We start from the raw sequence: 26,296 nt of genomic DNA on the forward strand, positions 1-26,296 counted from the left end.
TAGTGGGTTCTTTACCACAAGTGCCAACTGGGAGGCCCCCTGGGTGGCCCCCTGGGTGGGGGAAGGTGTGTATTCCATTGAAACTAAACATTATGAAATTCTTAATAATACTTTGCTTTATAGAAATAATCATCAATAAGTATTTCCAACAATTCACTTTTTCTAAATTTTAACTTTTTTTTCCTTTTTTCATAATTAATATAGCCAGCCAGCTTAATTCATTAAGCATCTAATTGAGGCTAAAAAGTCACAGCTTCAGCTCATCTAATAATGGCCTCAATTAGGTTGAATGTATAAGTTCCGTGCTGTTTAATGCTGGTGTAAGAACTTTCATTTCCCCCATAATCACTTATGTGTATAAGTTAATAAGGGTAAAGACATTGAAATATCCAGCAAATACACAAACACTACTAAACAAAGACAGCAAACCATGTATAGCTCAAAATGTTCATCGACTCAGGGCCAAAGTTGGAATTTCAGCAAGAAGCAGGTGGGTATCAGTGTGCATGTGCGAAAGGGCAGGTGTTTAAAAGGCCATGACAAGGAGGACCCAGGGAGCTGCTCCATCATAGGCCACAATCTGCATTTAGTCCACGAGGAAGGTACACCTGCTGTTGGGGGGATATTCAGGGAGTACCAAGTAGTTTTACTTCAATAGCACAAACCTCCTCCAGCCATGATTAATCAGAATGACAAAAACATACTTTAAGGAAAACATCAGAGCTGTACACATTCAGAATATAGTTTTCTTTTAAAAACCATATATTGATCAACACAGGAAAGACCTAGTATGGAATCCTGAACAATAAATTGTAAAAAACAAAACAAAACATATATACCTTCATTGGATGCCTTGCGTATTAATCCACTGGATTTTGAGTCAAGCTGTTGGGCTGCTGGGGGTAGGTTTTGAATTACCTGTGTAGAGGGACATACCCGAACTTAGCATTAAGAACTGCTGAGAAACACTGCTGCTGCTGCTAAGTCACTTCAGTCATGTCTGATTCTGTGCAACCCCATAGACGGCAGCCCACCAGGCTCCCCTGTCCCTGGGATTCTCCAAGCAAGAGTACTGGAGTGGGTTGCCATTTCCTTTTCCAATGCATGGAAGTGAAAAGTGAAAGTGAAGTCGCTCAGTCGTGTCCGACCCTCAGCGACCCCATGGACTACAGCCTTCCAGGCTCCTCCATCCATGGGATTTTCCAGGGAAGAGTACTGGAGTGGGGTGCCATTGCCTTATCCCTGAGAAACACTACTCCTATGTAAATATTATCAAACAATGACCCTTTGGGAGGTGTTTCTAAGTTGCATAAAATTTGATAAGGGCACATTTTATGTAATATACAATGTAAGGGCAAGAATAAAATGCAAATGTCAAATAACCTACTTTAAATCTAGTTCTGCAGCCAACTTAAGCAGAGAGATTGTTTAAATGAACCAGGATTCTAACCCAGTCTTTGGCATAAAAACAGAAATTCAGGGAGTACAAGGATGAGAAGGAATCATCATAAAATACAGAGGCACTTGGGTTATATTTAGACTAAAGTGCCCTCTTCTACCACATTCTAAACAAAGCCACTCAAATGAGCTGGGAGTGGGTTGGGAGTAGGGGAGTGTCCATTGTATAAATGCCAAAATATTGCAACAGAGTCGTAAATATTTATGTCTGTCTCCCTCTTTTCCTGTTAGTCCATCTTGATTTTTTTCCTTGTTTTTAGGCTTTTTTCTTCCCACTTGTGAAAGCACCTATTTGTAACTACTGAACCTCACAGCCTTGCTCTCTCTCTGCCTGTATGCTGCTGCTCTAGCTCTGCAGTCTTCATATCTAAAACCCCCTTGTGTGTGTGTGTGAGCCCCTCAGCCATGTCTGACTCTGTGCGACCCTATGGACTGTAGCCTGTCAGCTCCTCTGTCCGTGGAATTCTCCAGGCAAGAATACTGGAGTGGGTTGCCATTTCCTTTTCTAGAGATCCCCCTGGAGAGACACAGATAGAGCCCATTATCCCTCTTTTTTCCTGTCACATTTCTGCAGAGAAGTTTCCCCTGCCCTGATGGTCCTGGTAGTGCCCCCCAACTGTGTCCCTAGCTGGAGGCGACACACATTAGACACAGACTTGAGCAGCACAGTCCTGATCCTCACCTCACTTGAGGCTGCATTAGCAAAAACAGATGGTCTGGCTGCAGAGCCACAGATGCCAATCAGGTACACTGTTGGCAAACATGTTCTCTAATCAGGCCCCTTTCAGATGGCATCTGCTGCTCTCTCCCTGTAGGCGTAGGGAGAGATTCAAAACCTTCTGTGCATTTTCTCTTGCACTTGGTGTCTATCAACACACTTACATAACACTGTTATCAGTTTAAGAAGGGCTGGCTCACCTAGGCTGAGACAGAAAGGACTTAAGACCAGAATTTTGTGGTCTGGTCTAAATCACCAGAATCTAAATTTGGCCTCACCCTGAGGGTGTGGAGCTGGAGTCTGGGAAGAAATAGTGTGAAGCAGAAAGAAGGAGCTCTAGGACTGGATGCTTCTAGTATTACAGAGGCCTGCCTACCAGCTTGAGGGAAAGAATAAAACTGTTATGCTGGAAGACAATGTAAGAGATTATACCCATTCATATGGTGTCTAAAGGGCTTCCCTGGTGGCTCAGCTGGTAAAGAATTTGCCTGCAATGTGGGAAACCTGGGTTCGATCCCTGGGTTGGGAAGATCCCCTGGAGAAGAGAATGGCAACCCACTCCAGTATTCTTGCCTATACAGTCCATGGGGTCACAAAGAGTCAGACTTTCACTTTTCACATGGTGTTTAAAAACAGATGAAACTGATCTAGAGTTATAGAAATCAAAAAGGTCATTACTTGCATGAAGTCAAGGCTGACCAAAGAGGAGCTTGAAGAATTTTCTGGGGTAATAAAATGTTCTGTATCTTGACAGCATATGCTCAGATGGCTAAATGCAATTGTCAGCCTCATCAAAACAGACATTTAAGACCTGTGTGTTTCAGAGCATGCAAATTTTACAGTATGATGCTTTCAGTATGAATGTTTATAGAGAATTTATAATGATACTAGGAATATCTCATAGTGTTAAAAAAGAAAGGCAGAAAATTTGTTATTAAATAAATCGTATAAACACAAATTTATTTTTTAAAGATTCATAAAATAAGATTTTGCCAAAATTATAATGAATTATTTTCTCTGATTTTTTTTCAAAAATGTAATGATTTATTTAGGAATAATTGAGGTTCAAATCCTTCACATGTTTAAAGTGTATATAATTTTATAAGTTTTGATGTATTTATACAATTGTGGAACCAAAACTATCAAAATAATGAACACACGCATTACACTCAAAAGCTCCCTCTTGCCCATTAAAGTCCATTCCTTCCTATATCACTCCATGCACCACTACCCCAAAACTACAACTGTCTATTTTATATCACTGTAGATTAATTTATATTTTTTAGAATTTTATATAAATGAAATCACATAAATGTATTTTTGTTTGATTTCTTAAATCCGTGTAATTATTTTGAGATTCATCTATGTTGTTGCAAGTATCAATGGTTCATTCCTATTTATTGCTGAGTGTTACTCCATTGTGTGGATGTATCACAATTCACTTATTCATTCACTATTTGATGGACACTTTAGATGTACTTATTGCAAACAAAGCTGCTATAAAAATTTTTGTACAAGTCTATATGTGGACATGTGTTTTCATTTTCTTGGGTAAATACCTAGGAATTGAATGGCTGGGTCATTTGGTAGGTTTATGCTGAACTTTTTAAGGAAAAGTCAAAATGTTTTCCAAAATGGTTGTACCAATTTACAACCTTGCTAACAATTTGTAACAATTTTAGTTACTTCTCATCTTCAAATCATTTGTTGAGTAGTCCTTATAAGTTGAGACTTTCTAATGTAGTCTCGGTGTCTCATTGTGAATTTAATTAAAATTCCCTGAATAACTAAAATGCTGAATATCTTTGTATGTGCTTATTTGCCATCTGTATTCTTAGGGAAGTGTCTATTCAAATAGTTTATCTATTTTTATATTCTTCCTTCAGTAAGAAAACAAGAAAAGTTCTTCACATAATGTTTTAAGTCCTTTTTCAGATTAATATTTTCCAAATATTTTATCTGAGGTCTCAGTTTGTCTTTTCATTTTTATAAGGATGTCTTATGACAAGCAAAAGTTTTAAATTTTTATGAAGCCCAATATAAGGCTTTTTTGTCTTTTACAGTTCAAGATATTTGTGTCCTTTTTACAAAATCTTTGTCACACTCAAAACTACTGGGAATATCTTCTGTTTGTTTTATTATATAGCTTTATAGTTTCAGAACTTACATCTCAGCCTATGATTTCTGGTTAGCTTCTGTGTTTAAAGAGAAGATCTAAAGATCAAGACTATGTTTGGACAAGGCTGTTCAATGGTCCCACACCATGCATTAAAAAGACTTTTCTTCCTCACTGAATGACTCGATGACTTTGTCGAAAACCTTTTGGCTATATAATTGTGTGTCTATTTCTGGATCTGTAGTTTGTTCCAAAGATCTCTCTATATATAATGTATATATATATATATATATGTGTGTGTGTGTGTGTGTGTGTGTGTATGCATGGAGAAAGAGACTAATTCTGTGTATCTAATGTATAGATCATTGGAACAAACTACAAATCCAGAAAGTGCTAGGTCACTCCAGTCCTGTCTGACTTTGCGATCCTATGGACTGTAGCCCAGCAGGCGTCTCTGTCCATGGGATTCCCCAGGCGAGAATAGTGGAGTGGGTTGCCATGCCCTCCCCTCCAGGGACTCTTACCCTCCCAGGGACTGAATCTACATCTCTTATGTCTCCTGCATTGGCAGGTGGCCACCTGGGAAACCCTAAAGCTTCATAAGTCATCGTAAAAGTGAGTAATACAACAGGTCCAATATGATGTTTTGTTTTTCTTTTCTAATTTGTTGAAACTGTTATAAGTTCTTTGATTTTCTACACAAGTTTCAGGATAAGTTTTTAAATTCCTACCTTAAAATGTCTACCAGTATTATAATTAGGACTGCAAGTTTCAGTTTGGAAATAATCAATATCTTCAGATAAAAAATCTTCCAATCCACTAAGCATAGTAATTGCTCTGTTTTAGGGGTGTTCTTCAGTTTCTCTCAAGAATCTTTTGTATACTTGTGAAAGTATCTTGCACATATTTTGACAACTGAGCTGTTAAATGGGGATCATAAAAGTCCACAAGGTTATAAATTAAGGGGATACATACAGAGTGTATCATAAGTATATAGTAATATGCTTACTATACATATACACCAATAACACCAATAGCACCACCTGTCAAACAACCAGACCATCAGAAAATGAAGGGGCAAAAAGCCTTAGTTCAGTTCAGTTCAGTTCAGTCATGTCTGACTCTGCGACCCCATGAATTGCAGCATGCCAGGCCTCCCTGTCCATCACCAAATCCCAGAGTTCACTCAGACTCACGTCCATTGAGTCAGTGATGCCATCCAGCCATCTCATCCTCTGTCATCCCCTTTTCCTTCTGGCCCAATCCCTCCCAGCATCAGAGTCTTTTCCAATGAGTCAACTCTTTGCATGAGGTGGCCAAAGAACTGGAGTTTCAGCTTTAGTATCATTCCTTCCAAAGAACACCCAGGACTGATCTCCTTTAGAATGGACTTGTTGGATCTCCTTGCAGTCCAAGGGACTCTCAAGAGTCTTCTCCAACACCACTGTTCAAAAACATCAATTCTTCGGCACTCAGCTTTCTTCACAGTCCAACTCTCACATCCATACACGACCACAGGAAAAACCATAGCCTTGACTAGACGGACCTTTGTCAGAAGAGTAATGTCTCTGCTTTTGAATATGCTATCTAGGTTGATCATAACTTTCCTTCCAAGGAGTAAGCGTCTTTTAATTTCATGGCTGCAGTCACCATCTGCAGTGATTTTGGTGCCCCCAAAAATAAAGTCTGATACTGTTTCCTCTGTTTTCTAACTATTTGCCATGAAGTGATGGGACCAGATGCCATGATCTTCGTTTTCTGAATGTTGAGTTTTAAGCCAACTTTTTCGCTCTCCTTTTTCACTTTCATCAAGAGGCTTTTTAGTTCCTCTTCATTTTCTGCCATAGGGGTGGTGTCATCTGCATACCTGAGGTTATTGATATTTTTTCCGGCAATCTTGGTTCCAGCCTGTGCTTCTTCCAGCCCAGTGTTTCTCATGATGTACTCTGCATAGAAGTTAAATAAGCAGGGTGACAATATACAGCCTTGGCGTCCTCCTTTTCCTATTTGAAACCAGTCTGTTGTTCCATGTCCAGTGCTAACTGTTGCTTCCTGACCTGCATACAGATTTTTCAAGAGGCAAATCAGGTGGTCTGGTATTCCCATCTCTTTCAGAATTTTCCACAGTTTATTGTGATCCACAAAGTCAAAGGCTTTAGCATAGTCAATAAAGCAGAAATAGATGTTTTTCTGGAACTCTCTTGCTTTTTCCATGATCCAGTGGATGTTGGCAATTTAATCTCTGGTTCCTCTGCCTTTTCTAAAGACTGGGTATTTCTCCTAAGGACTATTTAACCAAAGAATGATTTGACAAGTCTAGTTTGATTTCAAACCAGCTTTCTTAACCACTATGCTAATCTGTTTCCCAGTCAAAAACAGTGCTGCTTGTAGGATTTTTTGGTAATGGTTTCAATGTAGGAAATAATTTTAAAATATTTTTAATATACATAAAATTAATCCCATGGGCTTCCCCACTTCAGAACTCTGTTACTCATACCTTCCACTTCCCTACTCCCTCCATCATATACCATGTCGTTGTCCTTTATATTAAAACTCAGTGCTTCTTTAGACAATTAGTCTTTCTTTCAAATTAATTCTAAATGGAATTGCTAACATATAGGATACCTTGTAGGACCTTCAAGGGCCTAAAATAAAATACCTTCAATTTTTAAACATGAAAAGGTTAAAAGATGATCTATAATAAACTTTGTGTGATGAATTTCTAACAATACTTTCATAACTTACATAAATTACTTACCATCTGCTATAGTAATTTAGGATAGAGCTTGTTTAGAATAACATAGTTAATGCTCTGGATTTCATTGCATGAATAAAACACATTCTACTCTTTTCCGTGGTATACATTTCCTCCCCTGTGTGGATTCCCTAGGGTCCAGCCCAACAATGGTTGTGAGCACATTTCTAAGACAGGGCTCGATGCAAGATTCTCCATTTTGGAATTTTTTTTAAAAAAATGTCATCACTGCTGCTGCTGCTGCTGCTAAGTCGTTTCAGTCGTGTCCGACTCTGTGTGACCCCATAGTCGGCAGCCCACTAGGCTCCTATGTCCCTGGGATTCTCCAGGCAAGAATACTGGAGCGGGTTGCCATTTCCTTCTCCAATGCTGCTGTTGCTGCTGCTAAGTCGCTTCAGTCGTGTCCGACTCTATGTGACCCCATAGAAGGCAGCACACCAGGCTCCCCCATCCCTGGGATTCTCCAGGCAAGAACACTGGAGTGGGTTGCCATTTCCTTCTCCAATGCATGAAAGTGAAAAGTGAAAGTGAAGTCGCTCAGTTGTGTCCAACTCTTAGCAACCTCATGGACTGCAGCCTACCAGGTTCCTCCGTCCATGGGATTTTCCAGGCAAGAGTACTGGAGTGGGTTTCCATTGCCTTCTCCAATGCATGAAAGTGAAAAGTGAAAGTGAAGTTCCTCAGTCGTGTCCGACTCTTAGTAACCCCATGGATTACAGCCTACCAGTCTTCTCTGTCCATGGCATTTTCCAGGCAAGAGTACTGGAGTGGACTGCCATTGCCTTCTCTAATGTTACTTATTTATCTTGAATATTTCTTATGAAACAGAAGGTAACCCGCCCATTCCTGGCAGCTGATAAAATTTCATGCATTGTAAAAACTATGGCAATTTCTATTTTAGCTATTCAACAAAAAATGAATTGTTTTCTCTTTTTCTTGATGTCTCCCTCAGCTTTCTCAAATTCACTATGCTACTTTTCAGCCTTTAAGAAAGATAAATTGGGAAAGAAGGGAGGGGCCCTCAGTGGTCCACTTTTCAGCCTCTCTTAGAATTAAGCAGGTCCCCAAGGACATAACTTGAGAAACGTTGGAGCACAAACTGGAATCAAGATTGCTGGGAGAAATATCAATAACCTCAGATATGCAGATGACACCACCCTTATGGCAGAAAGTGAAGAGGAACTAAAAAGCCTCTTGATGACAGTGAAAGAGGAGAGTGAAAAGTTGGCTTAAAGCTCAACATTCAGAAAACGAAGATCATGGCATCCGGTCCCATCACTTCATGGCACATAGATGGGGAAACAGTGGAAACAGTGTCAGATTTTATTTTTTGGGCTCCAAAATCACTGCAGATGGTGATTGCAGCCATGAAATTAAAAGACGCTTACTCCTTGGAAGGAAAGTTATGACCAACCTAGATAGCATATTCAAATGCAGAGACATTACTTTTCCGACAAAGGTCTGTCTAGTCAAGGCTACGGTTTTTCCTGTGGTCATGGATGGATGTGAGAGTTGGACTGTGAAGAAAGCTGAGTGCTGAAGAATTGATGCTTTTGAAGTGCGGTGTTGGAGAAGACTCTTGAGAGTCCCTTGGACTGCAAGAAGATCCATCTGGTCCATTCTAAAAGAGATCAGTCCTGGGTGTTCTTTGGAAGGAATGATACTAAAGCTGAAACTCCAGTTCTTTGGCCACCTCATGCAAAGAGTTGACTCATTGGAAAAGACTCTGATGCTGGGGTGGATTGGGGGCAGGAGGAGAAGGGGACGACAGAGGATGAGATGGCTGGATGGCATCATTGACTCGATGGTCATGAGTCTGACTGAACTCTGGGAGTTAGTGATGGACAGGGAGGCCTGGCGTGCTGCGATTCATGGGTTCGCAAAGAGTTGGACACGACTGAGCAACTGAACTGAACTGAACTGAAGGCTTTAACAGGACACCTAATCTGAAACAAAACCTTAACAAGTTGACTATCAACCAAGACACATAAGACTTGTTCGTAGTGAGTTTACAATACAAGGGAAGTGCGGATTCTGGGTAAAGCTCACTGCTCAGTTGAATCCATGCCTCATTTGAATCCTACATTCAACTAAGATTTTAAGTTTTGTTCGAATTATGTTTAAGCAACTAAAAAACCATTATGTGGATGTACAAATACCATGTGTTTATAAGGTAATGTACACTTGCTTTCAAAGAAGTTGAGGTATTTGCAAGTGTTGGACAGTATTATTAGGAATATCTGGGTGTAGCAGTTTTTGTAAGTGAAGTTTAACTCAAAGTAAACTTTAGATTTAATTAGGCCAGGAACAAAAAGATGTTTGTTGTTTTCCCAAAACACGCATACTATGAATAAGTGTCAGGGGAGCAGCGGGTGTTGCTGGGGGGTGAAGGCTTGATAGGTATCCTGCTATAAGGATCAGAAGATTCATTCTCTCTCCTGACACATATTTAAAAGAAATACTTCTCTCCAAACCACTTGACTTCGATAACCTTGGTGGCAGCCTTACCAGGTCTGATGGAACAAGAGGCCAGGACACTCGATGCCACAGCTTTGCTTGTCATCTCCACCAGTTACTGGGCTGCACAAATCTGTCATGCACTAATTTGCTTGGAGTGTCAAGGAAAGCAGAGCTGAATTCTTGACATATGAATCTCCTGTCCCCAAAGCTCTCTGCTGGGCTCTGCCAAGTGCAGAAAGAGCTGGCAGCTGAGTGGAATTTTGATTAATTGCGCTGGTGTGTACCCACTCAAGCTTCAGCGAGATTGTGCATTGTCAGTCAGCTGTCTCCTGGGTGCTGAATTTTCATTTAAGCTTTTGTATTTAATGGAAGTTCTCCCACACTCTAGAGTTTCAAATGAAGTTCAAATCAGATGTAATTTACAATTTTATAACGGTCATGTAATATTTTCTGTCTCTGTAAGTAGCTCAGAAACAAAATTGCCTTTAGTGATTATAACTTCTCATTCTCAAATTTGCATTAATTTGAGCTCCCTAACAAGCTAAAAACATTTCTCCACCAAATACATCCATATGGGGGGTTATGGTTATGCATATTAGTGTTCCCAGTATACCTGCCACATTTTAGCTGCTTTGACTTGACTTCTATTGTTTGTTTTTTTTTTCTTGACTTCTATTGTTTTAAGGGCAATTTGAATGCATGGGATTCATTGAAACACAGATGCACTCTCCTTATCCTTTCAAACAATCAGCAGTTAGATTACAACAGGCTGTGATTTATGAGGGACTTGCATGGAAATACATTCCAACATGTGCCTAATTGTTTAGCAACAAACATAGACCCCATATAAGGCTCTGAAAGTTAAAGTTCTCATTAAAAGCAAAAGCAAATATTGCATTCTGGTCCTATAGAACACAGGTGTCTAACAGTCTACAGGTACTAGTGTTTCCCTATGGAATAACAGTGCTGTTTTAACATAACAAGATTTTTGGTGCAGATTTTAGCAAAGTCTTTAAAAAGTTTGTAGTGCTGCTGGCCTTATGCATACACTGGAATGTAGTATCAATACCACTTAATCAAGAACAAAGTCTCCGACTGGATAGAACAATTTCTGTAGGAAATGCACGCTAACAGAATACTAAAATCTGAACTAGGTAAGAGCAAGACAGTATTTACATTCTACTTTTTAACTGTTTGAACATGTCTCAAGATATAAGTTTCTGACTTTGACATTCTGACTTCCTTTCCTTAAAAAAACAGCTGGACTTTCCTGATATCCCCTGAAAGTCAAGACAACCCTAATAAAAGGGTTCCTGCTTATACAACTGCTAATATGAGAGGTCAGATAAGTCTCACAAGAAATTTAAGAACAATCAGTCAGAGTTCACTCAGGAAAAAGAGAAACCACACCTGTTATTGTAGTAAACATTTAAACAGGTACTGGAGAACAAACCAGCGAAAAGGGAAAGACTAAGGTAACACGCAGCAGTACTTACCAAAGGCAGCTAACTGTTTCATAGGGTCAGGGGAAGTCAGGGAAGAAGCTGGGCTCATCAGACCTGTTCATTCCAACCAGGGCTTCGTGGGTAAACTTATGCAGCCACACAGCACCCCATGGTCAGAAGGGCGCCAGGTGTGGTTACTGCTCTGCTCTCACCATCTTGTAATCCTTAATAATTTTTCAACAACCTCCTCATTTTCCGTTTGCACAGGCCTCCTCGACTTATAGAGTTGGTCTTTTTTAAAAAAAAAATTAAATTTATTTTAATTGGAGGCTAATTACTTTACAATATTGTATTGGTTCTGCCACACAGTTTGAATATTACAAAGTCAGTCTGTTTACAGATAAAAATGTTCATATCTCAGCAATTTCCTGTGGGTCAACACAGTACAGTTTATAGAGGCACCCTGAGGAACTCAGACTCAGATTGCTGAGAGAAGAGCATTATGGAGCTAGTACTGGAATCTCTGAGGGCCCATGAGAGTGTGGATGGGAGCGTGAGTAACTGAAATCTGAAACCAACCTTCTCTGCTGGGAAAAGGGGGGCTCCAGCCCTGAGAGAAACAAGGCAGCCACAGGAAGGAGGGCATCCACCTGCCTACTCCACTCTTCCTGTCTCCCTCTAGGGTCCTGTTGGCAAAACTGCACAGTGAGCCACCTGACAAAGAAGAAAACGTGGTTTGCAGAGGCCCACCAGGCCCCAATTCACAAAGAAATAATAGAAGGCTGGAGTCTACAAACAATAGCTGAGTGATGATAGTAAAGAGAAGAAAGCTCAAAGGATGCTAAGCCAAATAACAAGGAGGAGTGGCTCCTATGAAGTCAGAATCAAGAGAATAAACAGCAAGTAGACACACTGAAGATATTTACCTTAAGGTTCTCAAATAGAGAACACAAAAGACTTTCTGAGAATTTTAAAATACTTTATAAATTTTTAAAGATAAAGAGATTTAAAAAAAGAATGATCACTGTTGAAAAACTGCTGTATTATTCTGAAAGGTCAAACAGAAGAAATATAGCACAACAAAGATTATAAATTAAATGTCATAGAAAGCATGAGTGAAAAAGATAAGGAGCATAAAAAACAGATGGTCCAAATAAATACAATCAGAAGTGCAAAAGAGAACTAGCAACCAACACCACAGATATGCATAGGATTATTATATGCCAAGAAAATGAACAACCTAGAAAAAATTGACAAACTGCTAGAAAAATACAATCTACTAAGATTAAATCAGAGAGAAATAGGAAATATGAGCATACTGATTTCTAGTAATGAAATTGGGTAAGTAGTCTAACAAAAAATTTCCAACAAATAAAAATATGAAACCAAGTGCTTCACAGGTAAATTCAATCCAACATTTTTTTTAAAGTTAATACCTATCCTTCTCAAACTACTCCAACAAATTGTGGAAAAACACTTCTAAATCCATTCTATGAGACCAACATAATCCTGATACCAAAGCCAGAAAAACTATCACAAAAAAAGAAAATTACAGGACAATATCACTGATGAATACAGATGAAAATCATCAACAAAATATTAGCAAACTGAATCCAACAGTACATTAAATGAACCATACATCATAATCAAGTAGGATTTATCCCAGGGATGCAATAATGAATGATTTAATATCCACAATATAGAAAGCCTATAAATAAAACAAAATAACTTTGCATAATAGGGCTTCCCTGGTGGCTCAGAGGTTAAAGCTTCTGCCTGCAATGTGGGAGACCAGGGTTCAATCCCTGGGTTGGGAAGATCCCCGGAGAAGGAAATGGTAACCCTCTCCAGTATTCTTGCCTGGAGAATCCCTTGGAAGGAGGAACCTGGTGGGCTACAGTCCATGGGATGGCAAAGAGTCAGACACGACTGAGCAACTTCACTTCACTTCGAAGGGAATATAGGAAATAAATACACCAGTATGTTAATTGTAATTTTGTGTTTGATTGTGATTTGAGTAGATATGTAGACACTCTCTCTTCAAAAAGATTAAGCTTAATTATCCTCCTTCCCCCTTGGCTGTGGGCTGGCCTTAGCAACCTCCATCTAAAACAAACAAACACAGTGTATGGAAAGAGGTGAAGGGAGAAACCTGGTAAACACTGTCTCAGCCAGATGATCAGGATCAACATCAGCAGCAATATGTCACGTTGACAGCATGTACCTCCCCACAGGAAACGATCAGAAGGGCACCAACCCCAACCTAATCACGACAAAAACATCAGACAGAGGCACACTGAGGAACATTCCAGAAAATACCTGACAAATGCTTCTCAAAACAAGAAAAGAAGGAGAAACACTTACAGACCAGAGGAGACCGGGAACATGACATCTAAGCATGACATGTTATCTTGGATTAGCTCCTACTGCAGAACAGGACATTCATGGAAAAACTAGTGAAGCCACACAGAGTCTGTATTTTGGTCAATAATAATGTCCCTATGTTAGTTTCTTTATTGTGACAAAGTACCATGGCAATATAAGCTATTCACAGTAGGATAAACCACATGTGGGATGTGCGTATTTTCTGTAAACCTAAGGGTATTCGAAAATTAAAAGTTTATTTTTATAAAACCTATAAGAACTAATAAAAAACTGCTAAGGTGGATGAATATAAGTGTAAGGATTTAAAAATCAAAAGTTTTAATAATATTAACAATAAAAATAAAATCCACATACAATAGTGGAAATAACTACTAAAAATGTCCAGGAAAAATTATGAAATCTGTAAAACTAGGAAGATCTGAAAATATTGACTATTGTCCATATTTCTGAAGGGGAAGCTTTAACATTAAAAAATTATTAAGCCTTTCTCAATTAATAGATAAAATTAACAATTTCAAAACATTTTTTATATAACTACAAAATATTACTGTCTCGTGCAGGGACTTCTATTCAATACTCTGTAATGGTCTATGGATATATTAATATGTAAAACTGATTCACTTTACTGTACACCTGAAACTAGCATAGCATTGTAAATCAACTATATTCTAATAAAAAATTTTTAAAATGACACTAAAGACCATACTTGATAATTAATATGGAAGAATTAGCAAGAAAATTTATAAAAACACAAAGAGTCAAAGGAGAGTTATTATGTCAAATATTAAAATTTACTATTATTTTTCAGTAATCAAAAGAATATGATCCAGAAGTAGAAATAGATCAGTGGAACAGGTCACAATATCCAGAAACATACCTAGGTAACTTACTGGATAAAAAAGGTGACATTTGAGTTAAGTAGCTAATCAGTTATGCTGTTGTTGCTCAGTGGCCAAGTTGTGGCCTGCTCTTTGCAACCCTGTAGTCTGCAGCACACCAGGCCTTCCTGTCCCTCACCTCCTCCCAGAGTTTGCCCAAGTTCATGTCGATTCAATCAGTGATGCCATCTGACCATCTCATCCTCTGTTGCCCTCCTCTGCCTTCAGTCTTTCCCAGCATCAGGTCATGATACAAATAGATATACAAAATACAACCAGGCAGTGCTATGAAGGAAAATAGAGCATGTTAAGACAATTGAGAGTAACAAAGGAGTCAGAATGGTTTCTCTGAGAAGGTGACATATAACAGACCTGAGTAAAGAGAAAAGTTCATTCTTACAAATATTTGAGCAAGAAGTATATTTGAAATAGAATAAAGTAAGTACCATAACCCAGAAGGGATGAAGCTTGTCATGCTCCAGGAAAAGAATTAAAAGCAGGCAGGAATCATAGGAGATGAGATTGAAATGTTGCCCAGAATCAAAAAAAATGTCATATTTTCTTGACTTTTACTCAGAGTGAGATGGGAAGCTTCAGGGGTGGTTTGAATACAGGAAATTTGATATTTTGCAAAAGAATCAGTTTGACAGCTCTATGGCAAATAGACGATAGGAAGTCAAGGGCATAAATGAGGAGCCAAGTTAGGAATTTAATGCAACGTTCCAGGAGAAAAAAAGAGTGACATGGGTTAACTGCTAGAAATTGTGAAAAGTGGTTGGATTTTTAATATATTTTGCAGGCAGAGCCTCCTGGACTGCTTATAGATTGGATGTGGGATTTGAGATGTGGGATAAAAGCCCAGAGCCTCCCTCTACTATTCCTCAGGCCAAGAGAATAAAAGAGAAAAGGAATGATTAATCTATTAAATGCAGAAGACTGAGCAAGAAGCAGTCTTAGGATTTTGCAAAGTTGAAAAGTTGAACATCTTTTTGTTAACACCAGCACAACCTATTAATAAGACAAAGCTGAATTGATTGCTTGCTGGGTAAAAAAGAATATCACCTAGAAAAAAATAAAAATTAGACAGGTAGTCCACATCATATAAAACAATCTGGTTAATTATCTAATTGTAAACAATCAAACTAAAACAGTATAATGTTTATGTTACTATATTCTTGGGGGTTGAAGTGCAGAGGGAGAGTAGTCCTTAATTTACACAGGGAGCTCAGAAACCATTAAGGAAAATATTGATAGATTTTATCTCACGAAAACTGAAGAATTTCATAAGGCAATAGACCACTGAAAGTGAAAGTAAAGTGAAAGTGTTAGTTGCTCAGTCATGTTCGACTTCTTGCGACCCCCATGGACTGTAGTCTACCTGGCTCCTCTGTCCATGGAATTCTCCAGGCTAGAATACTGGAGTGGGTTGCCATTTCCTTTTCCAGGGGATCTTTCTGACCCAGAGGTCAAACCCAGGTCTCCTGCATGGCAGGCAGATTCTTTACGATCTAAGCCCACAAACCAAGAACAAAAGAAATAATGAGAAAAAAAAAAAACAGTTGGAAAACAAATGGCAGGGAAAGCGTGAATAGCACGACCATACAGTGAAGCCCTTCATATAAAAACTTGGCAAATTGTTGGAAAGAAAATAAACAAAAGGTTAAATTCAAATACCTAATAAATATATGAAAATGTGCTTAATCTCACTAACAGTCATTTTAATGCGAATTAAAACAATAATGACTGATTGTTGTTATCTCCATATTTGCAACAGTTAAAAAGATTGATTGCATTCAGTGCTGGTGAGGCTATAAGAAAATGAATTGTCTCATTTACTACCAGTAAAAGGATGAATTTATTTTCTTTTCATAAATTTATCTAGCAGCATCTGTTAACATTAAATGGTACACGTAATTTGGTTCAACAATTTTATCTGTAGTTATCTAACTTAGAGAAGTAAAAACATATACTTAGAGTAGTATTTAGTAGAGTATTATTGTTAATAGTAAAAAAAAATAACTGGAAAAATATGAGTCCAATCAAATATGAATGATGAAGTAAATTAGGCCAGATGCAGACTATGAAATGTTGTTTGTAACTACATGAGTTTTGTATGAAATGATCTGCAAAATGTCCATGACACATTTTAAGCAGCTTTAAACCACAAAGTTCACCCATTTAAAGTATACAGTTTAGGGATGTTCTGTATTTACAAACTTGTGCAACCATCACCATTAATTCCAAAACATTTTTATCATCCTAAAGAGAAGCCTTGTACCTATCAGCGGTCACTCATCACTTTCCTACCCTCCCAACATGGTTGAACCCCAGACAATAACTAATTTACTCTGGTGCTGGGGTCTGAATGTTTGTGTTGCCCCCAAATCCATATGGTGAAATCTTAATATGCAATGTAGCTGAATTAAGTGGAGTCCATGGGGGATGCTTAGATCATGAGCCTGGGGCCCTATGAATGGGTTTTGTGTGCTTGAAAAAGAGACCCCAGAGAGCTTTCTAGCTGCTCTCACCATGTGAGGATGCATCTAGAAGTGGTGATCCTGAAACAGTCAGGGTGCCCTGACCTTGGACCAGCTTCCAGAACTGTGAGGAATAAATAGCTATGGTTTATAAGTTTCCCAATCTGTGGTATTTTGTTACAGCAGTCCAAATGAATTAAGACTTATGGGTTTGTTGATCCCGGGCATTTTATGTAAATAGTTGCATAATATGTGGCCTTTTGTGACTGGTTTCTTTCATTTAATATGCTTGTTTTCAAGGTTCAGTCGTGTGATAGCCTACATCAGCTCTTGGTTCCTTTATATTGCTGAATAGCTCCAGAAAGAATGAAGAGGCTGGGTCAAAGCGGAAATGATGCTCAGTTGTGGACGTCTGATGGTGAAAGTAAAGTCCAGTGCTATAAAGTACAGTATTGCATAGGAACCTGGAATGTTAGGTCCACGAATCAAGATAAACTGAACATAGTCAAACAGGAAATGGCAAGAGTAAACACTGACATCTTAGGATCAGTGAACTAAAATGGAGGGGAAGGGTGAATTTAATTCAGATGACCATAATATCTACTACTGTGGGCAAGAATCCCATGGAAGAAATGGAGTGGCCCTCATAATCAACAAAAGAGTCCAAAATGCAGTACTTGGGTGCAACACCAAAAACAACAGTATGATCTCAGTTCGTTTCCAAGGCAAACCATTCAATATTACAGTAATCCAAGTTTATGCCCCAACCAGTGATGCCTAAAAAGCTGAAGCTGAACAGTTCAATGAGACCTATGAGAACTTATAGAACTAACACCAAAAATAGATGTCCTTTTCATCATAGGGAATTGGAATGCAAAAGTAGAAAGTCCACAAATATCTGGAGTAACAGGCAAGTTTGCCCTTGGAGTACAAAATGAAGCAGGGCAAAGGTTAACAGAGTTTTGTCAAGAGAATGCACTTCTCATAGAAGACACCATTTCCCAAGAGCATAAGAGACAACTCTACACATGGACATCATCATATTGTCAATACCAAAATCAGATTGACTACATTCTTTGCAGCCAAAGATAGAGAAGTTCTATACAGTCAAAAAACAAGACCCAGAGCTGACTGTGGCTCAGATCATCAGCTCCTCATAGCAAAATTCAGGCTTAAACTAAAGGGAGTGAGGAAAACTACTAGGCCATACAGGTATGACCTAAATCAAATCCCTTATGATTAGGCAGTGAAGATGACAAATAGATTTGATGGATTAGATTTGGTAGGGACAGAGGACAATGTCAGAGGCTCTAAGGCCTATGGGCAGGGGTTCATTATATAGGAGGCAGTGACCAAAACCATCTCAAAGAAAAAGAAATGCAAGAAGGCACAGTGGTTGTCTGAGGAGGCTTTACAAATAGCTGAGGAAAGAAGAGAAGCAAAAAGCAGGGAGAAAGGGAAAGATATACCCAACTGAATGCAGAGTTATAGAGAATTGCAAGGAGAAATAAAAAAGCCTTCTTCGATGAACAATGCAAAGAAACAGAGGAAAATAATAGAATGGGAAAGACTAGAGCTCTTTTAAAAATTGGAGATACCAAAGGAACATTTCATACAAGGATGGGCATAATAAAGCACAGAAGTGGTAAGAACCTAACAGAGTCAAAGCAGATCAGGAAGAGGTGGCAAGAATACAAAGAACAGTACAAAAGTCTTATCATCCTGGATAACCACAACGGTGTGGTCAGTCACCAAGAGTCGGACCTCTTGGAGTGTGAAGTCAAGTGGCCCTTAGAAAGAATTTCTACCAACAAAGCTAGTGAAGGTGATTGAATTCTAGCTGAGCTATTTTGAATCCTAAAAGATGATGCTGTTAAAGTGCTGCACTCAACATATCAGCAAATGTGGAAAACCCAGCGACGGCCACAGGACTGGAAAAGGTCAGTTTTCATTCCAATTTCAAAGAAGGGCAGTGCTAAAGAATGTTCGAACTACCTGACAGTTGTGCTCACTTCCCGTGCTAGCAAGGTTATGGTCAAAATCCTTCAAGCTAGGCTTCAGCAATAATTGAATTGAGAACTTCCAGATGTACAGTTGGGTTTAGAAAAGCCAAATGAACCAGAGATCAAATTGTCAACATTCGTTGGATCTTAGAGAAAGCAAGGGAATTCCAGAAAAACATCCACCTCTGTTTCTTTCGACTACTCAAAAACCTTTTACTGTGTGGAATGCAACAACCTGGAAAATTCTTAAGGAGATAGGAATACCAAACCAATTTATTTGTCTCCTGAGAAACCTGTATCAGGTCAAGAAGCAACAATCCATCACCAACTCCCAGAGTTCACTCAGACTCACGTCCACATTAAAAAAATCCCCATACATTAGCTGATATAAAATAATTTTGGGGGGGAGAGCTGTTATGAATAGTGCTACTTTGTTTACAAGTTTTTATGTGAACAACTTTTTCATTTCTCTTGGATACAAGTCGAATTGCTAGGTCATGTTGAAACTCTATATGAGTATATTGAGGAACTGCCAAATGGTTTCCAAAGTGGCTGCATGATGGTACACCTTTAAAAATGAAAATAAACAAGTTACTCTAGTAGTCAAATCTCACTTTTGTTGAAAAATGTAAATCTGTATATACAAATGTGCATATGGGCTTGTATATCTCTCTATTTAAAATTACACAAATATAATGCTGAGGGAAAGCATGGGAAAGTCTACTATATAATATAAATTATATTAGGAAGGAGGTAATCTCTGAATGGTTTGAATTGTTACAGTGAACGTCAATTTACTTTTACAATGAAAAACACTTCATAAAATATTTTGAAGTAGGAAAATACTTTAAATATTACCTAAATACACACCAGCAAAAGTCATATTATTGTAATCATTTAAGGGTTTTGTGCATAGGTAGTTTATAGTCTTATAAACTTCAGTTCAGTTCAGTCGCTCAGTCGTGTCCAACTCTTTGCAACCCCATAAATCGCAGCACACCAGGCCTCCCTGCCCATCACCAACTACCGGAGTTCATTTAGACTCACGTCCATCGAGTCAGTGATGCCATCAAGCCATCTCATCCTGGGTCGTCCCCTCCTCCTCCTGCCCCCAATCCCTCCCAGCATGAGTCTTTTCCAATGAGTCAACTCTTCTCATGAGGTGGCCAAAGTACTGGAGTTTCAGCTTTAGTATCATTCCTTCCAAAGAAATCCCAGGGCTGATCTCCTTCAGAATGGACTGGTTGGATCTCCTTGCAGTCCAAGGGACTCTCAAGAGTCTTCTCCAACACCACACTTCAAAAGCATCAATTCTTCGGCGCTCGGCCTTCTTCACAGTCCAACTCTCACATCCATACCTGACCACAGGAAAAACCATAGCCTTGACTAGATGGACCTTAGTCAGCAAAGTAATATCTCTGCTTTTGAATATGCTATCCAGGTTGGTCATAACTTTTCTTCCAAGGAGTAAGTGTCTTTTAATTTCATGGCTGCAATCACCATCTGCAGTGATTTTGGAGCCCCTAAAAATAAAGTCTGACACTGTTTCCACTGTTTCCCCATCTATTTCCCATGAAATGATGGGACCAGATGCCATGATCTTCGTTTTCTGAATGTTGAGCTTTAAGCCAACTTTTTTACTCTCCTCTTTCACTTTCATCAAGAGGCTCTTTAGTTCCTCTTCACTTTCTGCCATAAGGGTGGTGTGATCTGCATATCTGAGGTTATTGATATTTCTCCCGGCAATCTTGATTCCAGCTTGTGCTTCTTCCAGTCCAGCGTTTCTCATGATGTACTCTGCATATAAGTTTAATAAGCAGGGTGACAATATACAGCCTTGACGTACTCCTTTGCCTATTTGGAACCAGTCTGTTGTTCCATGTCCAGTTCTGACTGTTGCTTCCTGACCTGCATACAGATTTCTCAAGAGGCAGGTTAGGTGGTCTGGTATTCCCATCTCTTTCAGAGTTTTCCACAGTTTATTGTGATCCACACAGTCAAAGGCTTTGAAGTAGCTAGGAAGAACAGGATATTGATTATGAGTTCACTCAGCGCTAAAGTACGAACACGTATTGAGTCCTAAGTCAAACACACCTGCAACGTGAGATCTATTCAGCCCTGCCTGCCTTTGTCCTGCTGTTCCAGATATTGCTACAGGTGCCAACTCCCAGCAAATGGCACAATTGACAGCGCTGTGCAGTAGGCCACTTGCCTCCCTCTGAGGCATCTCCACTGGACCTATCGGTGGGACTCCCCAAGTCCTGCTCAGTGCCTAGAAATGTGAAGCCAAGAGTTCAGAGCAGTTTACATCCTGAAGATTGCACAACTTTTTATAAATATGTATATTCTGTTGAAGTATAGTTGACTTACAATGCTTCAGGTGCACAGCAAAGTGATTCAGTTATACAAATACACATATATTATTTTTGAAATAATTTTCTGTCATAGATTATTATAAGATATTGACCACGGTTCCCTAAACTATACAGTAAACCTTTGTTGCTTGTTGCATATCTATTTTTAATTAGAAATCTAACATTCTATTCATGCTAAGTCAAACAAGTGGAATCAAAATGTCATAATTTTATTAATTGGGCAAGAATTCATGTTTTCTAAAATATAATATTATACATATTTATATACATTTGTATACAAAAGCTTTTCTAATACACTTGATAAAGGCTTGAGAAAGAACATAAAAAAAGGATGGAAAAATTGGAGAACATAAATGAAATGGGAGCACTGAATATGAAATAGAAAAAGTAAAACTAGAAAAAAGTGAATGATCATCAAATCATCCAGTTGTTTTCAAACATGACTGCTCATTAGAAACATATCTGGAGCTTTGCAGAAAAAAAGTAATACCTGAGTATTTATATTTTCCAAAAAATTTCAAGCTAATTCTGATATGCCTCTGGATTTTAAAAAGTGATTACAAGTTTTCCTATTAGATCCTAGTTCTGGCGATGTAGAGTTCTATTATTTTTCTGTTGACCAATCATGGTACAATGGTGTTAAGAGTAATAGTTACATAATCACAATAGTAAAAGGTGTTTATCAGTTTTCACAATCAATATCTAAACAAAAAATAACAGACAATTACGATTGCAAGCCATAATGGGAACATGATTAACTTAACACTATAAAACAATTACATACAGATCGTGGGTTCAAGCAGAGTGATGTGCTTAACTGGAAGTGCATACATCTACATGTTTTCATTCACCCAGCCAGTTTATGTCTTTTCATTGGTGCATTTAATCCATTTACATTTAAGGTAATTATTGATATGTATGATCCCATTAACATTTCCTTAATTATTTTTGGTTTATTTTCAGTAGGTCTTTTTCCTCTCTTGTGTTTCCTGCCTAGAGAAGTTCCTTTAGCATTTGTTGTAAAGCTGGTTTGACAGTGACATTGACATTGAAATCGCTCAGCCATGTCCGACTCTTTGCGACCCCATGGACTATAGCCTACCAGGCTCCTCTGTCCATGCAATTTTCCAGGCAAGAGTACTAGAGTGGATTGCCATTTCCTTCTCCAGGAGATCTTCCCAACCCAGGGATCAAACCCAGGTCTCCCACATTGTAGGCAGACACTTTACTGTCTGAGCCACCAACAAAGCTGGTTTGGTGGCGCTGAATTCTCTTAACTTTTGCTTGTCTGGAAAGCTTTTGATTTCTCCATCAAATCTGAAGGAGAGTCTTGCTGGGTAGAGTATTCTTGGTTGTAAGTTCTACCCTTTCATCACTTTAAATGTATCATGACATTCCCTTCTGGCTTGTAGAGTTTATGTTGAGAAATCAGCTGGTAGGCTGATGAAAGTTACCTTTATGTTGTCATTTTTCCCTTGTTGCTTTTAACATTTTATCTCTGTCTTTAATTTTTGTCATTTTGATTACTGTGTGTCTCAGTGTATTCCTCCTTGGGTTTATCCTTCTTGGGACTCTCTGTGCTTCCTGGACTTGGTTGACTATTTCTTTTCCCATGTCGGGGAAGTTTTCAGCTATTATCTCTTCAAATATTTTCTCAGGTCCTTTCTCTCTGATTTCTCCCTTTGGGACCCATATAATGCAAGTGTTGGTGCATTTAATGTTGTCCCAGAGGTCTCTAAGGCTGTCCTCCTTTCTTTTCACTCTTTTTTCTATATTCTGTTCTGTGGCAGTGATTTATAGCCTTCTATCCTCCAGGTCATTTATCTGTGCTTCTGCCTCAGTTAATCGGCTATGAATTTCTTCTGGTGTATTATTCACCTCTGCTTGTTTGTTCTTTAGTTCTAGGTCTTCAGTAAACATTTCTGGCATCTTCTCAATCTTTGCTTCGATTCTTTTTCTAAGATTCTGAATCATCTTCTCTATCATTATTCTGATTTCTTTTTCTGGATGGTTGCCTATCTCTACTTCATTCATTTGTTTTTCTGGGGTTTTATCTTGTCCCTTCATCTGGGACATAACTTTCTGCTTTTTCATCGTGATTAACTTTCTGTAATATGTTTTTTGTTTTAGCCACTGTGAGATTGTGCTGCTTCTTGCATCTTCTTTCCACCCTCTGACGGATGAGGCTAAGACACTTGTGTAAGCATCTTGATGGGAGGGGCTGGTGATGGGGAAAAACTGAGTCTTGCTCTGGAGGGGGTCTGCCTGCAATGCAGGAGACCTGGGTTTGATCCCTGGGCCAGAAAGGTCCCCAGGAGAAGGAAACGGCAACCCACTCCAGTATTCTTGCCTGGAAAATTCCATGGATGGAGGAGCAAAGAGCATCTTGTAAGGGGTCATTCAAATGGTTGTCCAGGGAAGGGATAAAAGAGAAAGCCTTAATCAGCTGAACTGCATCTCCCAGTAGTTACTTATTTGTAAAATTTACAACCTTCATTTAAGCTGAAGATGGTGGAGTGAAGGACATGCACTCATCTTCTTCTGTGAGAACAACAAAATTGCAGCTGGCTGTTGAACAACCATTGATGGGAGGATTCTGGAACCCACCAAAAATAGACACCCCACATCCAAAGACAAAGAAAAAAAGCCACAGTAAGATGGTAGGAGAGGTCCAATCATGATAAACTCAAATCCCATACCCACCATGTCGGTGACCCACAGACTGGGGAACAATAATATCAAAGAAGTTCTCACACTATTGTGCAGGTTCTGAAGCCCACATCAGGCTTCACAGCCTGGGGATCCAACAAAAGAATTGAGAATGCCCAGGGAATCTGCCTGTGAGGGCCAGCGGAGTTTGGTTTTAGGCCTTCCAGAGGACTGAGGGAAACAGGGACTCCAATCTTGGAGGGCACAAGCAAGATTTTGCACACATTAAGACACAGAGGAAAAAAAAAAAAAAGACACAGAGGAGAGCAGCAGTGACCCCAGAGGAGACTGAACCAAAACTACCTGCTAGTGTTGGAGGGCATATCATATAGCAAAGGGGTGTGGGCACATGATCCACTGACGGACACTGTAAAAATAATCTAATCCAAATCCTCTCACCCAAAATCAATCTTCTGATATATTTTTCCTGAATAAAATTTATTTTGAGAAAGCCATTCCCCACGATAATTATGCAGCTTCTGTAGGAACACGTGAAGCAGGAGAAGAGGATGGATCACCTGCTCAGCAGCCAGATCTGTCAGACCAACCCTGGAAGCAGATGGACAGGAGCTCTCACAGCCACATGACTCACAGCTGCATCCTACAGTCTTATCGTGAAGAGATTTAACCGTGCAGAAAGTGATATTTTTTTTTGAATGCTCCTCACAAAGCTATGATTTTCCAAGCAGTCATGTACAGATGTGAGAGTTGGACCAAAAATAAGGCTGAGCACTGGAGAATTGATGCTTTCAAAGTGTGGTGTTGGAAATGACTCTTGAGAGTCCCTTGGACTGCAAGGAGATCCAACCAGTCAATCTTACGGAAAATCAACCCTGAATATCCATTGGAAGGACTGATGCTGAAGTTGAAGCTCCAATACTTTGGCCAGCTGACTGAAGATCTGACTCACTGGAAAAGATTCTGATACTGGGAAAGACTGAGGGCAGGAGGAGAAGGGGGCAAGAGAGGATAAGATGTTTGGATGGCATCATTGATTCAATGGACATGAGACTGATTAATTTAGGGAGATAGTGAAGGACAGGGAAACTTGGCCTTCTACACTCCATGGGGTCACAAAGAGTTGGATTCAACTTCAGTTCAGTTCAGTTCAGTTGCTAAGTCGACTGTTTGTGACCCCATGGACTGCAGCACGCTAGGCTTCCCTGTCCATCACCAGTTCCCGGAGCTTGCTCAAATTCATGTCCATCGAGTCAGTGATGCCATCCAACCATCTCATCCTCTGTTGTCCCCTTCTCTTGCTGCCTTAAATCTTTCCCAGCATCAGGGGCTTTTCCAATGACTCAGTTCTTCCCATCAGGTGGCCAAAGTATTGGAGTTTCAGCTTGAGTATCAGTCCTTCAAATGAATATTCAGGACTGATTTCTTTTAGGATTGATTGGTTTGCTCTCCTTGCAGTCCAAGGGACCTTCAAGAATCTTCTCCAACACCACAATTCAAAAGCATCAATTATTCTGTGCTCAGCTTTCTTTATAGTCCAACTCCTACATCCATACATGACTGCTGGAAAAACCATAGCTTTGACTAGTTCTTCACTTTCTGCCATAAAGGTGGTGTCATCTGCATATCTGAGGTTATTGATATTTCTCCTGGCAATCTTGATTCCAGCTTGTGCTTCATTCAACCTGGCATTGTGCATGATATACTCTGCATATAAGTTAAATAATCAGGGTGACAATATACAAACCTGATGTATTCCGTTCCTGATTTGGAACCAGTCTGTTGTTCCATGTTGGGTTCTGACTGTTGCTTCTTGACCTGCATACAGATTTCTCAGGAGGCAGGTAAGGTGTTCTGGTATTCCCATCTCTTTAAGAATTTTCCACAGTTTGTTTGTGATTCACACAGTGAAAGGCTTTGGTGTAGTCAGTAAAGCAGAAGGAGATGTTTTTCTGGAACTCTCTTGCTTTTTCAATGATCCATAGGATGTTGGCTATTTGGTCTCTGGTTCCTCTGCCTTTTCTAAATCCAGCTTGAATATCTGGAAGTTATTGGCTCACTTACTGTTGAAGCCTGGCTTGGAGGATTTTAAGCATTACTTTGCTAGCATGTGAGTTGAGTGCAGTTGTTTAGTAGTTTGAACATTCTTACTTCCCTGGTGGCTCAGACGGTAAAGCATCTGCCTACAATGCAGGAGACCCAGGTTTGATCCCTGGGCTGGGAAGATCCCCTAGAGAAGGAAATGGCAACCCGCTCCAGTACTCTTGCCTGGAAAATCCCAAGGGTGGGGGAGCGTGGTAGGCTACAGTCAAGTGACTTCACTTTCACTTGAACATTTTTTGGCATTGTCTTTCCTTAGGACTGGAATAAAAGTTGATCTTTTCCAGTGCTTTGGCCACTGCTAAGTTTTCCAAATTTGTTGGTATATTGAGTGCAGCACTTTCACAGCATCATCTTTTAGGATTTGAAAGAGCTCAACTGGAATTCCATTACCTCCACTAGCTTTGTGTAGAGATGCTTCCTAAGGCCCACTTGACTTTGCATTCCAGGATGTCTGTC

At 39.4% G+C, this 26,296-nt stretch overlaps 1 protein-coding gene and 1 non-coding gene across 2 annotated transcripts in view; one reads left to right on the plus strand and one right to left on the minus strand.

The window, feature by feature from the left end:
• DYNC2H1 (dynein cytoplasmic 2 heavy chain 1) overlaps positions 1-26,296 on the minus strand; it is a 493,166-nt gene that overhangs the window by 35,829 nt on the left and 431,041 nt on the right. The gene's annotated exons all lie outside the window — the stretch shown is intronic.
• TRNAC-ACA (transfer RNA cysteine (anticodon ACA)) lies at positions 25,890-25,961 on the plus strand. Its single transcript has one exon. It is a non-coding gene; the product is annotated as a tRNA-Cys (tRNA).

The sequence above is a fragment of the Ovis canadensis genome, chromosome 15 (genome assembly GCF_042477335.2).
Source record: "Ovis canadensis isolate MfBH-ARS-UI-01 breed Bighorn chromosome 15, ARS-UI_OviCan_v2, whole genome shotgun sequence".
NCBI lineage: Eukaryota > Metazoa > Chordata > Mammalia > Artiodactyla > Bovidae > Ovis > Ovis canadensis.